We start from the raw sequence: 12,565 nt of genomic DNA, 5'->3' as shown, positions 1-12,565 counted from the left end.
ATATCCCACATGACGTAAACTCCACCAGAATGGGTGGTCTGATGGGATTCAACTAGTCAGTGATTCTCAGCACCATGCGTTCATGCATGCATCCATGTTTGCACCCTCGCCAGTACAGCTACACACTTTTTTAGACCTGGTCAGCTCTATTGTGTGTTGTATATCGTGTATAGGGGTATGAGCAGACAGGTCATTAAATATTCCCCTTGACCCTCCACATACTTGTTTTGTTTTTGAGAGCTCTACAATGTACACCAGACACCACAACCCTAGAAGGTTTATCAGCGCCATGACAAGAGATCAATTAAGGTACACCTGTTCTAAATTGAAGAGTCTTGTAATTCAAGAGATATCACATATTCAATAATGAGAAAATCATCATCTTACGGGAGGCATTTATACTGAAGTACCCCTGCAATCTTCACATAATGGCGCAGATCCGCATTTTTAAAGCATACCTTTTTGTACTGGGTGCTTTGGAGATGAAAAATAATTTCCTCAGGGAAGGACGTCGCAATAAACCTCCCTATTATCCTTTGTTCTGGCACTACAGTTTTTAAAGCAGTGTTACTAGCCACACCTAGCCTTTGTGAAATAAAGGCATTGCACTATTACTGACAGGGCTTTTCGTTTGTCTAACGGTTTGTGAAGTTTATATTACCACACTCCAACCTTCCTTATCCCAGTCCATGCACTCTGAGGATTTTTGTCCCCATCCACAGCCTTGACTACCTATCCATCCTTATAATACTCCACCCTTCCAGTAGGGTTCCTACTCAATGAAGACACCATGGCTATTCCAAAAAAAGGAATAACTCCATTCCTAACTTTTCGTTTTGTAGTTCTTTTGAATATTGTGCATACCTTTATCCCAGTTTGACTCAGAAAGTGATATATTTTGTAGTTTATATTATTACTCAGTGTTTTATGATTCTGCCACTTGGTCCATATTGAACATGATTGTGGTTAATGGTGCCATGTTTTGTCTTCCCAGAGGTATCCTGTGGTGTGTTGACAATGATGTGTAAAAATATGTATTGTAGTGATTCTATTAATGACTGGGGAGACTTAAAAGTCTGGCTCAAAATCAGAAAATTACCCTTATTTTCTTGGATTAGAATTAAGGGGTATTTGTATATTTAATCTGTGCAACTGCTGCCCTGCTCGAATTTAAAAATGGCATCAGTAGCAAAAGCCTTTGACAAAAGACTCACATGTGATACCCGATTACCCTGGTTATCGGGCAAACGAAAGGTGTTTGCCAGAACCGGGAGAGTAGACACTGCCCTATTTGCTGAGGGACTTGTTTTGACCTGATGTAGTCATTGCAATAGTTTCCGTATTCAGAAAAGGCAGAGATTAGGGAATCGCACACCAAGTGCACACTATGAATCAGTATCATCTTTATTTCGGCCAAGGATGTTGACCATAAAAGCACAAACAAAACAATACACTATAACGAGTAAAAAATATAAAGTTACAACCCACATTATTCAGCTAGAAGTGTAACAGCAGACTTTGAACCTTAAACACTCTGATACAACCATATCTTTTGTATTAGTATGTGCTAGTGTGTTCTAAATGTAATATGTGTTGGCCTTATTGTTGTATTTAGCCACACCTCTGTATTGCCTGAGCTCTTCTAGTTTTAGTGTTATATATGTTCCTACTTGTATGTCTCCTACTTTTGTATTAAATGACAATGACCAGTTGGACAGCCAAATATTGTACATCTCTGTAAATGTTTCCAAGTTAGGGACCATTGTTCCTTTAAACATTTTGTACCTAAGGTCTCTGATCACCATTTGGGTTCCCTTGTCTTTGTAATCTATATATATAATATTTGATGGCAGCGCAACAGGCGTACCTCTTGTACATGTGCATTTCCATGGCAATCCATGTTGAGGTGACTATGTCCGACAGTATTTCTTTTATATCACTGCCCCTACCGCTCTCCTGACAGTGGTGTGTGCCCTGGCCCCGCTCCTGTACACTGTCACCGCTAGTTCGACAGCTGTGTGCCAATGGTTAGCACATGCAGGAACAGACCCATCCTGGACATAGAGGTGCTCAGGCAGTCCAGTGAGGAGAGAGTGTAGGGGAACAAGCTTTAGCCATGCCCAACACAGTCCAAGTAGGAGAGCACTGCGAGATCAGAGATAGGGGCATGGAAGGAAATGGGAGGATTATCATTTTGTGGGTGAGAGGGTGTAACAGAGGGGGTGAAAAGAGTAGTGAGTTTGTCAGGCAGCAAAAGAGACAGGCACATGATAGTAGACATAATAACTGTGTTTGGCGAGTTGATTATACTTATTTGTGCCATCTATGCATGGTGCAGCAACATACTGGCAGTCTCTGGTGGTTTCATGATGCACTCTATGTGAGTTTATTGAGGCATCCACTTGGGAAAGAGCTTTAAGACATCCTCAGGTGGCAGGAGTGTGAGACACTGATAATGTGCACTCAGTCTCACTCACAGTGCACTGCAAGTGGTTTTGTTTGTTTAGCATGATGGACCACATTTCCATTGCTTGAGGCACTCTGTGGAATCCCACAGAGTTTTTGGATAACTCAGTGAGTTCTGCCCACCCCTACCAGGAACGTGGTCCAGTCTAGTTTTTCTTCAAAAGTGAAACTGTAGTTGGGAAAGGATCGCACAAGCTCAACTGAATAATCCTTGTTAGACACACACAGACAGTAATATAATGAGAACACCATAAAAAGACTTCACGCAATTTTAGAAAAATTGAGAATATTTATTTCTTGACGGGCAGCTGATGTGCGCAGCGGGCGCACGCTTCGGACGCGCTGCCGGCGCACCAAAGGCAAGCCTGCCTATGCCCATCCGCGGCCGACTGGGGCCAGGGGCCATACATCATGCTCGTTTTTCCAGCTACTCGTCAGCAGACTTGAGGCGGCTACGGGAAACTGGACCATTGATTCTGAGACCCGGGCCATTCTCAATGAGGTAGGGATTCTGACACTTAGGGACATCCACTCAGAAATCCCCTACACATCCTGCAGTGGGGAGTCCCCCATCAATGACAAGGCCACACAAGTTACAGCTATCCCTGAGCAACAGGAGGCAAAGGGAATTACAATTAGCTACCTGAACACCCGCTCAATGGTAAAACATCAACTTGAAATTGTCCAGCTTGTCAACTCTGATAAACCAGATATCCTCATCCTCTCTGAAATGTGGCTGACTGCCGAGTCTATCCCCGATATCCTGGCAGCAGTACCTGATATTTATTATATTCTTCAGGCCAATAGGCCCCCGGGTGAAGCCGGGGGAGCGGTCGCAGCCACCATTCACCAGAAACTACAGTTCACCTCATTGGAGATCACAGGTATTTCAAAAGATGACAGACGAATATTGAAATGTGAATCTCCCCAGTCTTCTTTTATGTGTGATTTATTTTATAGACCCCCTCCTCATATGCCACCTTTCCCTTAACTACTAGGCAAAATGGTTTCCCATTTAGCTGGCAGGCAGCACTCCGCAGCACGCGAAGTGGCAGACACAGTCCGGCATGATTGCAGACCAGTAAAAAGTGTCCTACTAAATAGCCAGTCATAATATACTCAAACTATCAATCCACCACCACTATCTCTTCTTAGTGGCAGGAGTACAAAGGAAGGACTGGACTTGAGTCTCTAGTGTCTAGCATTACGCAGTTCTGTAAAGTACACTCATACATAATCACCCAGGCCAAATGAGCACAAAATTGAAAACAAGTAAGCATAGTAGCACCACCAGTGAGCAGGCGAGCACCTGCAATCACAGAAGCTTTTGAAGCATAATTTACCTGCAATGTAATCGGAAGCAAGCTTGCTTTTCGGAAAAAACAAATATTTTCAATATCATAACACAGAGCAGAAGAAAACAAAGTAGTGATTAAATAGCTACTAATACTCACCAAGCCCAGTGATCTCGATGCCAAGCAGGTTGAGCAGGTCATGTTCCCGGTCCAGGATGTCGGACCACCGGTGCGTCGTCTGGTTGTAGGTGCGCCGGACCCCGGACTCCCGATACATGGCCCGGCACACCTTACCCCATAGCTGGCGATGCTTCCGGAGCCCGTACTTCAGTTCAGCTTAAGATCCAGAAGTGTCTGATCTAAGGGGGGCAGAGACCGTACTTATACCCAAAATTGCCTTTGATGTAGGGTGTAACTTCAAAGGAACTCTTTAAAGTGCACAAGGATCCCTTTCAACCCATTCCTGTCTGCAAGGCTAACCCTGGGGGGGTAAATCAGTGCTTTGTGTGTGGACAGGATGCTCGCTATTGAAAAGTAAGTATGAGCCCCTCCTATTCCTCCCTGCCCAGAAATACCCATCAGAATGCAGGTGAATGCTCAGGATACAGATGAGCCTCACCTTCCTGTGTTTGTGGCTGAGGGACGGCACAAAGTGTAGCTGTCACCCAAACCAGACAAGTATTAGAGATAGGCTGTAAGATAGGCTGTAAGTAAGTAAAGAGCTAAGAGTAGAGAAATGTCCACTTTCTAAAAATGGCATTTCGCTAAAACAGTACTGTTAAGTCCAGCTTCACCAGTAGGGAGGATTTATCATTACCATTCCAAAGATATGAAACATGAAAAAACTCCTCCTCTCTGATTAGGATTTACAGCTAAAACATGTATTAAGGGAATTCCCCATGCTGGCCAATGAGAGGGGTAGGCCTCACAGTAGTGAAAAACGAAATAGGCTGTTTGTCACTACCTGGGCATGCGCAACATAAAGAACTATCTCCTACCTTTTACTTACATAGCACCCTGCCCTTGGAGTTACTTATGGCCTACCGTGAGGTGACTTATATGCAATTAAAGGGGAGTTTAACGATTGGCAAGTAGTTTTAAAAGCCAATTCAAAGTGGCAGTAAACTGCAAATGCTGGCACTGCATTGGCAAGCCTGAGATGGGTTTGAAGGGCTACTTCTGTGGGTGGCACAATCTGTGCTGCAGCCTACTAATAGCATTTAAAGTACAGGCCTGGGTATATGATGTACCACTTTACAAGGGACATACCAGTACAACAAATAAGCCAATCGGGTATACACCAATGTCATTATGTTTTTGGGGAAAAACATGTGAATGTTTTCACTGGTTAGCAGTGGTAAAGTGATCAGAGTCATAGGGGAAATAAACAAATAAGGAATACAACAGGAGGGAAGCCACACTGATAACATTAAAAACAACTTCACTGGCCGAAGACCTATTAGACTGTAAGGCCATCCTTAAGGAATGAGGCATAGGAATATCAAAAATACAAGCACTAAAACACCCAGCCCCCCCTAAGAAAGCTACTCTATTCATCCAACCAAAATATCCACCCCTACAGTATACTAAGAGGAACCGGGCTCACACTCCCTCAACTACGGACAGATAGCATAAAAATATCCTACACTTACTCATCAACAAGGGGCACCATTAGGAAAATAGCCACAGGACAAACTGGGGGAAAACATCAACCAGACTGGTAATGAGTGCCCCATTTTTTACCCAGCGAAGTCCCAGTCTATTCCTAGTAGTGTGAAGCGCTCTTCAGAGCCACAACAATTTATATCTCTTCTGTCATGGAACGTGCCTGGGCTCGCAAGAACACAGCTGAAATACTGCTAATGGCAGCCGATGTTCTTCGTTTTCAAGAAACATGGGCATTAGCCCCACTAACAATTGCTGGCTTCCAGGGCATCCACCATGCAGGTAAGAAAAAAAACATCTTTAGGTGGACCTCTGGAGGCCTATCAATATACTTTTTTTTAAAAACACAGTCAATTTCAACTCAAGATGAAATGCTTTAAGCGCTCGTCCTGGCGAGCATCAAGACTTAGATGCCCTGAATTAAGATCCTCCTGATTAATGTCTACTTCAACTGCTTTGGCTCAGCACGCGCAACAAGACTGAGCGAGCTAAGCAACAACTTGGATCAAATTCTTTCTGATCACTATATAATAATTTGTGGCAACTTTAATCTGAGTGAGACAGTTAGGATCATTTAACACCATGTGTCACCCCTAAATCCCCTATGTGCCCAAATAAATAATATCTTAAGAAAACATGGTCTACTATCTGCACATACTTTAGCTAATAACTTTGAACAATCAACTCAGTTCCTAAAAACCTTCAGGGGGATAAGCACCATTGACTATGTTTTCGCCTTAGGAAAACTCATGAACAACCTTGTGAGTTTTCAAGTGCACCCCTCTAATGACATTGACCATATGCCTCTTTGTACAACTCTTAATATTAAACTATCCAAACGCAAAGGCCATCTGGTTCTGGGCACCTCTTGCAACAATGAAACAGTGCATCTAACTCGAAGAATGAATTTAGCATCATGGAAAGTAACCACTGCACAATCTCTGCAGTCACAAAATGGTGAATTCTTACTAACCCATTGGGCTCTCATAACCAGGGGCATCCATGAAACACTGAACCCTTCTGCAGGCCCTTGGCAACACCAGTTAAAATTCCCTAATAAAAATCAAGCTATGCTGTCTAGCTCACGGCATGTTCAAAAGTTGACAACAGCACGCAAGAAAATCTGGAACAAACAAGCAAAAGCGGAATTAACATTGGAAACACAAGGTGCCAGAAGGGTTAGTGGCACCTTGTGTGGCCGGCTGGCATTGGACAGGGTTAATGGCACCTTGTGTGGATGGCTGGCGTTGAATAGGGTTATTGGTACCTCTTGTGGCTGGCTGGCGTTGAACAGGGTTCGTGGCACCTCGTGTGGCCAGCTGGCGTTGAACAGGGTTAGTGGCACCTAGTGTGGCCGGCTTGCCATATTGAATTATGCCTCACTGATCAAAGGGGGTCGGGTGCTGTGGCCGCTGGCACGGACTCGAGGTCAATACCATTCAAGACTCTGGACACAGTTCCACATGTGGGCCCTACTGGGCAAAGAAGAGGTCGCAGGACTGGTGCTTGGAGCTTGCACTGGCACTTGGTGGGCCCTCTTTGACACACGCAGGTGTAGGCAGGTGAGCGGAGCCTTGTTGGTGCCCTGGGGCAGGCAGGACGGTTCTGGGGACCAGCGGCCCGGGGTGCAGCAGGTGCTGTCTAGCTCACTGTATATTCAAAAGTTGATGATAGCACGCAAGAAAATCTGGAACAAACAAGCAAAAGCGGAATTAACATTGGAAACACAAGGTGCCAGAAGGGTTAGTGCCACCTTGTGTGGCCGGCTGGCGTTGGACAGGATTAGTGGCACCTTGTGTGGCCGGCTGGCATTGAACTGTGTTATTGGTACCTCATGTGGCCGGGTGGCATTGAACAGGGTTAGTGGCTCCTCGTGTGGCCGGCTGGCGTTGTACAGGGTTAGTGGCACCTCGTGTGGCCGGCTTGCCATATTGAATTATGCCTCACTGATCGAAGGGGGTCAGGTGCTGTGGCCGCTGGCACGGACTTAGGGTCACTACCATTCAACACTAAGGACACAGTTCCACATGTGGGACCTTCTGGGCGGAGCAGAGGTCGCAGGACTGGGGCTTGGAGCTTGCACCTGCACTTGGTGGGCCCTCTTTGACAGACGCAGGAGTAGGCATGTGAGCGGAGCCTCATTGGTGCCCTAGTGCAGGCATGATGGGTCTGGGGACCAGCGGCCCGGGGTGCAGCAGGTGCTCAGGACCGCAGGCCCCTCTGCGCTTGGCGCAGGACTAGTGGTGAGCTGAGAGGCGCTGCCCAGGCTGATGCGTGGTCTATTCCGGATGAGGACCAGGTCCAGTGCAACAGGCTTTTTCTTCTCACTCATACACAGGCCTGGCGTACGCAGGTCTGACTCACTACGCATGCGCATGCAGGGGGAACGTAACATGCAACATATCCGCGTTCTGCCCCTCAGCCTGTGGGGTCATGGTAGCGTCTACTGGCCACTACTCTACATGATGCACCAGCGGTTGTTTGCCATATGGCCATTTCTGTGGTTTGCACTCTGTGGTCTGTCCGGCACCTCCACGCCACACCTGGCATTGGGTAGGTACACATTCCTTAGTCACTTGCCGCTCTTGCACATGCCTGCTCAAAGCCTCTCCTCACATGCTGCTATTGTGTGTCTGTGGTGCCAAGCCTTGGCTGGGTTGTGGGCATGGCAGGGCCGTTTTCCCAATGGTGTCCTGTCTGGTTGGTTGGCATGTTGTGTGTCATGTTGGATGTAGTTGAGCTGCGTGCCCATTGGTAGTGTCATGAGTTGCATGACTGTGGGAGGCAGGTGCATTTCAGCTGGGTCCGCTGTCATTGTGTGAGCTGCCTCTGTGGTGTTCTGGGGGGGGGGGACAGGTCCTGGGGTGGTGGCAGGCCTGCAGTGGTGGCGGTGGGTGTTGTCGCCCTCATGGGTATCTGCGGTGCATGATCATTGTCTCAGTGGCATCTGTTGGGTCTTCAGGTGTGGCTCTTGGCTGAGCTCCCTTTCGTGCTGTGGGTAGTTGTCCTGCTTAACACCAGCAGAAGGCAGGTGTTAATTCCCTGCTGCTACCACGGCTTATCGCCTATTGTTGGTTTGCTTCGCAGATCTTGCATTTTGTTGTGAATGTGGTGTTGTGATTTTTTTGTGTGTTTTTGCACGGGAAGGCCTACTCTGCATCTCATTAGGGTTGGTTGGTGGTGCCCACCGTGGAGTTAAATTTTGGGGCAGTTATCGCGGGAATTCAGGTGATGTCGGCAGTTTGCACCAGCTTGTGAATGGGGTGTTTAATCTATCTCCACATTTGTTGCGATAGGGTGGGGATAAATCGGAGTTGAGTATTTGTGAATATCCCCCTGAGAGTATAAACGTTTTGTTCAGAATTCAAATGAGATTTTATGTGATAATTGTAATGTACGTGTAGCTTGTTGTTTACTTTTCGCATTCCCGCGATTCTTTCGGCTAGTGTTGGCTCTGGTAACTCATGTACATTTTAGATGCTAAGGCTTGTGCTTACTTTGCTTATGCTTACCTTTTCGATGAAAGTGCCTTTAAATTGTGTTATCTAGAAATCGCATAAGTGTTTGCTAACCATGTGCATACTGAGCTTCACCGATATGTAGAACAATTCATACACCCTGAAATAAAAAGGAGACAGAGAATATTTTAGTTCTTTCCCACTAAAACAGGAATCTCAGGTGCTGTTGAAAATCGAGTGGCCAGATGAAAAAAGCTTATGCATTGTATTACATCCATCGGCTGACCATCTACGTTTACAAATCAACTCACGTAGCACAATCAAGCCTATTGAATGGAGAGTTCAGGAGCACAAACTGCTGCAAATATCTTATTAACATCGTTCTGAGAGTACTGCAGCGTTAATCATTTGATTGAACAATTTTTCAACACAGTAGTCTTTGTAATTTTTCTTTAAATGATGAGGTTATACTTTACAAGAGCATCGAAGTCTCATCACGCGGGGAAAGTGAATATCGTTTTTTATTTATTGGTCACCATGGAAAGGGACAGTTGATGAATGTTAAGAGCAGGAAATTGAAGATAGGTCCTTAGCGAGACAGGTCACTTTATGGGTGGCTGTTGATAGCTTTTAGACCATAACTTTATTACTTACTGCATTCTAATCAAAACATAGAGGCAACCCTGGTGTAATCTGTGAAAAGGAGAAACTACTTATAAAAAAGTTTAATATTTGTTCTGCTTTCCCCATCTTTGCAATGCAGCCTGAGCAACTGGCAGTGTTGAAGCATACCTCACTGATGAGAAGACCCAAGTAGGTCGAAACTGGTCTGGGTTGCTTATTGTCACTTCTGGAAGGGCCTTGCCTGGAAGTTTGGGGTGGACTGTTGCCATGAGCAGCAGGGCCAGTACCTATTTCCATAAGATGTGCCTTTGTCTAGAGTGGCATGGTGGGTGGCAAACAATGGACTGGATTGCTCCCCACGTGGTTGCCAGTGGCTGAGATTAATTCAACATTCCATCCATCACCTTGTTGATATTGCATGAATGTACTTTAGGTGTTATATTCTATGTCCTTATGGGAAAGCTAAATATGCTAGTTCGGCCTTCAACCAATTTCAACATGTTTTAGAAGTCAGAGAACATGCAACGGGGCCTCGTTAATAGTGTCCACAAGTTTAAAGACCAAAAAACAGAAACATCAGTCCACTAAATATGTGGGTGACCCTCCGTGCAATCTTGGACGCCGTGGGGATACTCTGTTTGCCTTGCCCCTTACCTCAACTTCTTGCCGCTCCCGCTACGCGGGAGCCACTTCGTGGGAGCACCGCCCAACCAACGCTGTCTGCTGCCTGTTCGACCGAGCCTGGGGTACATCTGTGGTGCAGAGAGGCTGCGGGGGAGTAGCGCGGCAGGGACTCACTCTCCCAGGAGTCCCTGCGTGACCAAGCAACATCCGGTCAGCGCCCCCTGCGTGCCCCGCCCACACGGCAAACGGTTGAAAAGGACCTTGTGGAGTCAGACTCTTGTGACCCTCCGTGCAATCTTGGACGCCGTGGGGATACTCTGTTTGCCTTGCCCCTTACCTCAACTTCTTGCCGCTCCCGCTCCGCGGGAGCCGCTTCGTGGGAGCACCGCCCACCAACTCTGTCTGCTGCCTGTTCGACCGAGCCTGGGGTACATCTGTGGTGCAGAGAGGCTGCGGGGGAGTAGCGCGGCAGGGACTCACTCTCCCAGGAGACCCTGCGTGACCAAGAAACATCCGGTCAGCGCCCCCTGCGTGCCCCGCCCACAGACGCCCTCTCATCCTTATTACCAGGTGAGGTCCAGCCTTGCGGGACGCAAGTGGGACGCCCGGGGCTAAGCCCGGGCAAAGGGCGGGCCCTCTTCGGCCCTCAGCGGCCAGAAGAGGCCGGGCTGGGCCACCCCTCTTTCCGTTGCATACGTTTACTGGCATGAGGAAGGGTCTCAAAACCGGCAAAATGCCTATCTTACGATCCAAAACCAAGGGTAAGGAACCTGCACCTCAAACTGTCCCCACTTTAACTGCTATTGACCTTATGTTGCAACAAACTATTGGGGTTGTATCTTCAGCTATAGCCAACACGGAAAGGAGACTATCCTTGCCACCAACAATAATTCTGCACAACTCCCAGGAGGCAACAGTTAATCGCTTGTCTCCATCCCTAAACATTACAGAGGATTTAGACTTAACTCTTCTTTCGCGGAACTTCCATGCGGCCAGCCTCCTACTGAGTCACCAGGGGTCCCAAAGAACTCTATGCCCGATTCAAATTTAAATTCCATAAGGGATAGCGAAACAACAAGTAATATATGCTCAGGAAAAGGGAATGTAAGCAATGTTAGTAGTGTACATAGGAAAAAGGAAAGGACGAACGCTAATACAGGTAATCATAATCTAGTGACTTCAATTCCTAGTCACTCACCAGGTATACCTTGCTGGGTAACAAACATGGTAGCGGACCTTAAAGCGGACTTAGAAGCCACAATTATTGCTCACATCAAGCCCCTTATGTCAAAAATTGATAGATTGACATCACTAATGAACACCAAAGGGGCGGGGTCCAATAAGCCAGGCAGTATTGAGAGCACATTATCCCAAGGGAGATCGAAAGGAGTGACATTGGGGGGAAACGCTAGCAAATTAGACATAGCTACAAAGCCGAAATTGCCCCCGGCAAACATAGCTAAAGACCCACACTGTCAGACCCAAATTGGGGGTAAAAAAGATGTTCTTTCTGTCCCGCTTCCAAGCTCTGCTGGTTCCATTTTGCAGACCCAGCAGGAGTTGGGAACTGGAAAACCCTCTAATTCAGCAACTAAGGATGTCCAAAGTCCTAGCAAACACACAAAATCAATTTCCCCCCCTACTAAAACCCAAGAGTCAAAGCCAAGACCAGCTCGTTTTAGGACAATCAACTTGCCAGTGGAAGCTGCACCTTTTGTAGTCGTACTAACGGGCGTACCACCACTGAAGGAAGGTAAAAGGGAGACAAATGTTGAATTAAGAAATAAATGTGCCCAATCAGGCACCCTGATCTACCGACCTCCGGGACCACGCCTCAATTCAGCGAGGACATCACCGACTTCGTCAGCCTGCATGCCCTCCCCTGACGAAGTCAGCTTCGTCAGACTTCCTCAGCCCGCATGCCCTCCCCTCCGCTGACTACATCCTCCTGGGGGACCTCAACTTCCACCTGGAGAACAACAACGACCGCAACACCAGCACCCTGCTCGAGAACCTCGCCAATCTTGGACTCAAGCAGCTGGTGTCCACCCCACCCACCTCGCCGGACACACACTCGACGCCGTCTTCTCATCCAGCACAGACATCGGCTTCAGCCACACCACATAACTTCAATGGACGGACCACAGCTGTGTCCACTTCACCTTCAAAAGAACGACGATCCACCACCACCAGCAACAGGTGGCCCACAGAAGCTGGAACAAGATCACAGCCGACCAGCTCGCCACCTCCCTGAGCCAGCACCCTCCGGCCAGCTCAGCGAACCCCAGCCAGGCCGCCGACAACCTCACGACGTGGATCAGCAACTGCGCAGACGAACTCGCCCCGCTTTGGACCCCGCCCAGCAGACCCGGCAGCAAGAAAGCCCCATGGTTCACCGACGAACTCAAGAGCTCCAAGAAGAACTGTCGAGCC

General features: G+C 47.4%; 1 pseudogene; it reads left to right on the top strand.

The window, feature by feature from the left end:
• The first annotated feature begins 3,124 nt into the window (after positions 1-3,124).
• The window catches only part of LOC147710935 (MYCBP-associated protein-like), a 46,945-nt pseudogene continuing 37,504 nt past the window's right edge, over positions 3,125-12,565 (top strand).

Source organism: Lissotriton vulgaris, chromosome 5 (genome assembly GCF_964263255.1).
Source record: "Lissotriton vulgaris chromosome 5, aLisVul1.2, whole genome shotgun sequence".
NCBI lineage: Eukaryota > Metazoa > Chordata > Amphibia > Caudata > Salamandridae > Lissotriton > Lissotriton vulgaris.
The sequence above is the reverse complement of the archived record's forward strand: the minus strand, read 5'-3'. Positions and strand labels throughout refer to the sequence as shown.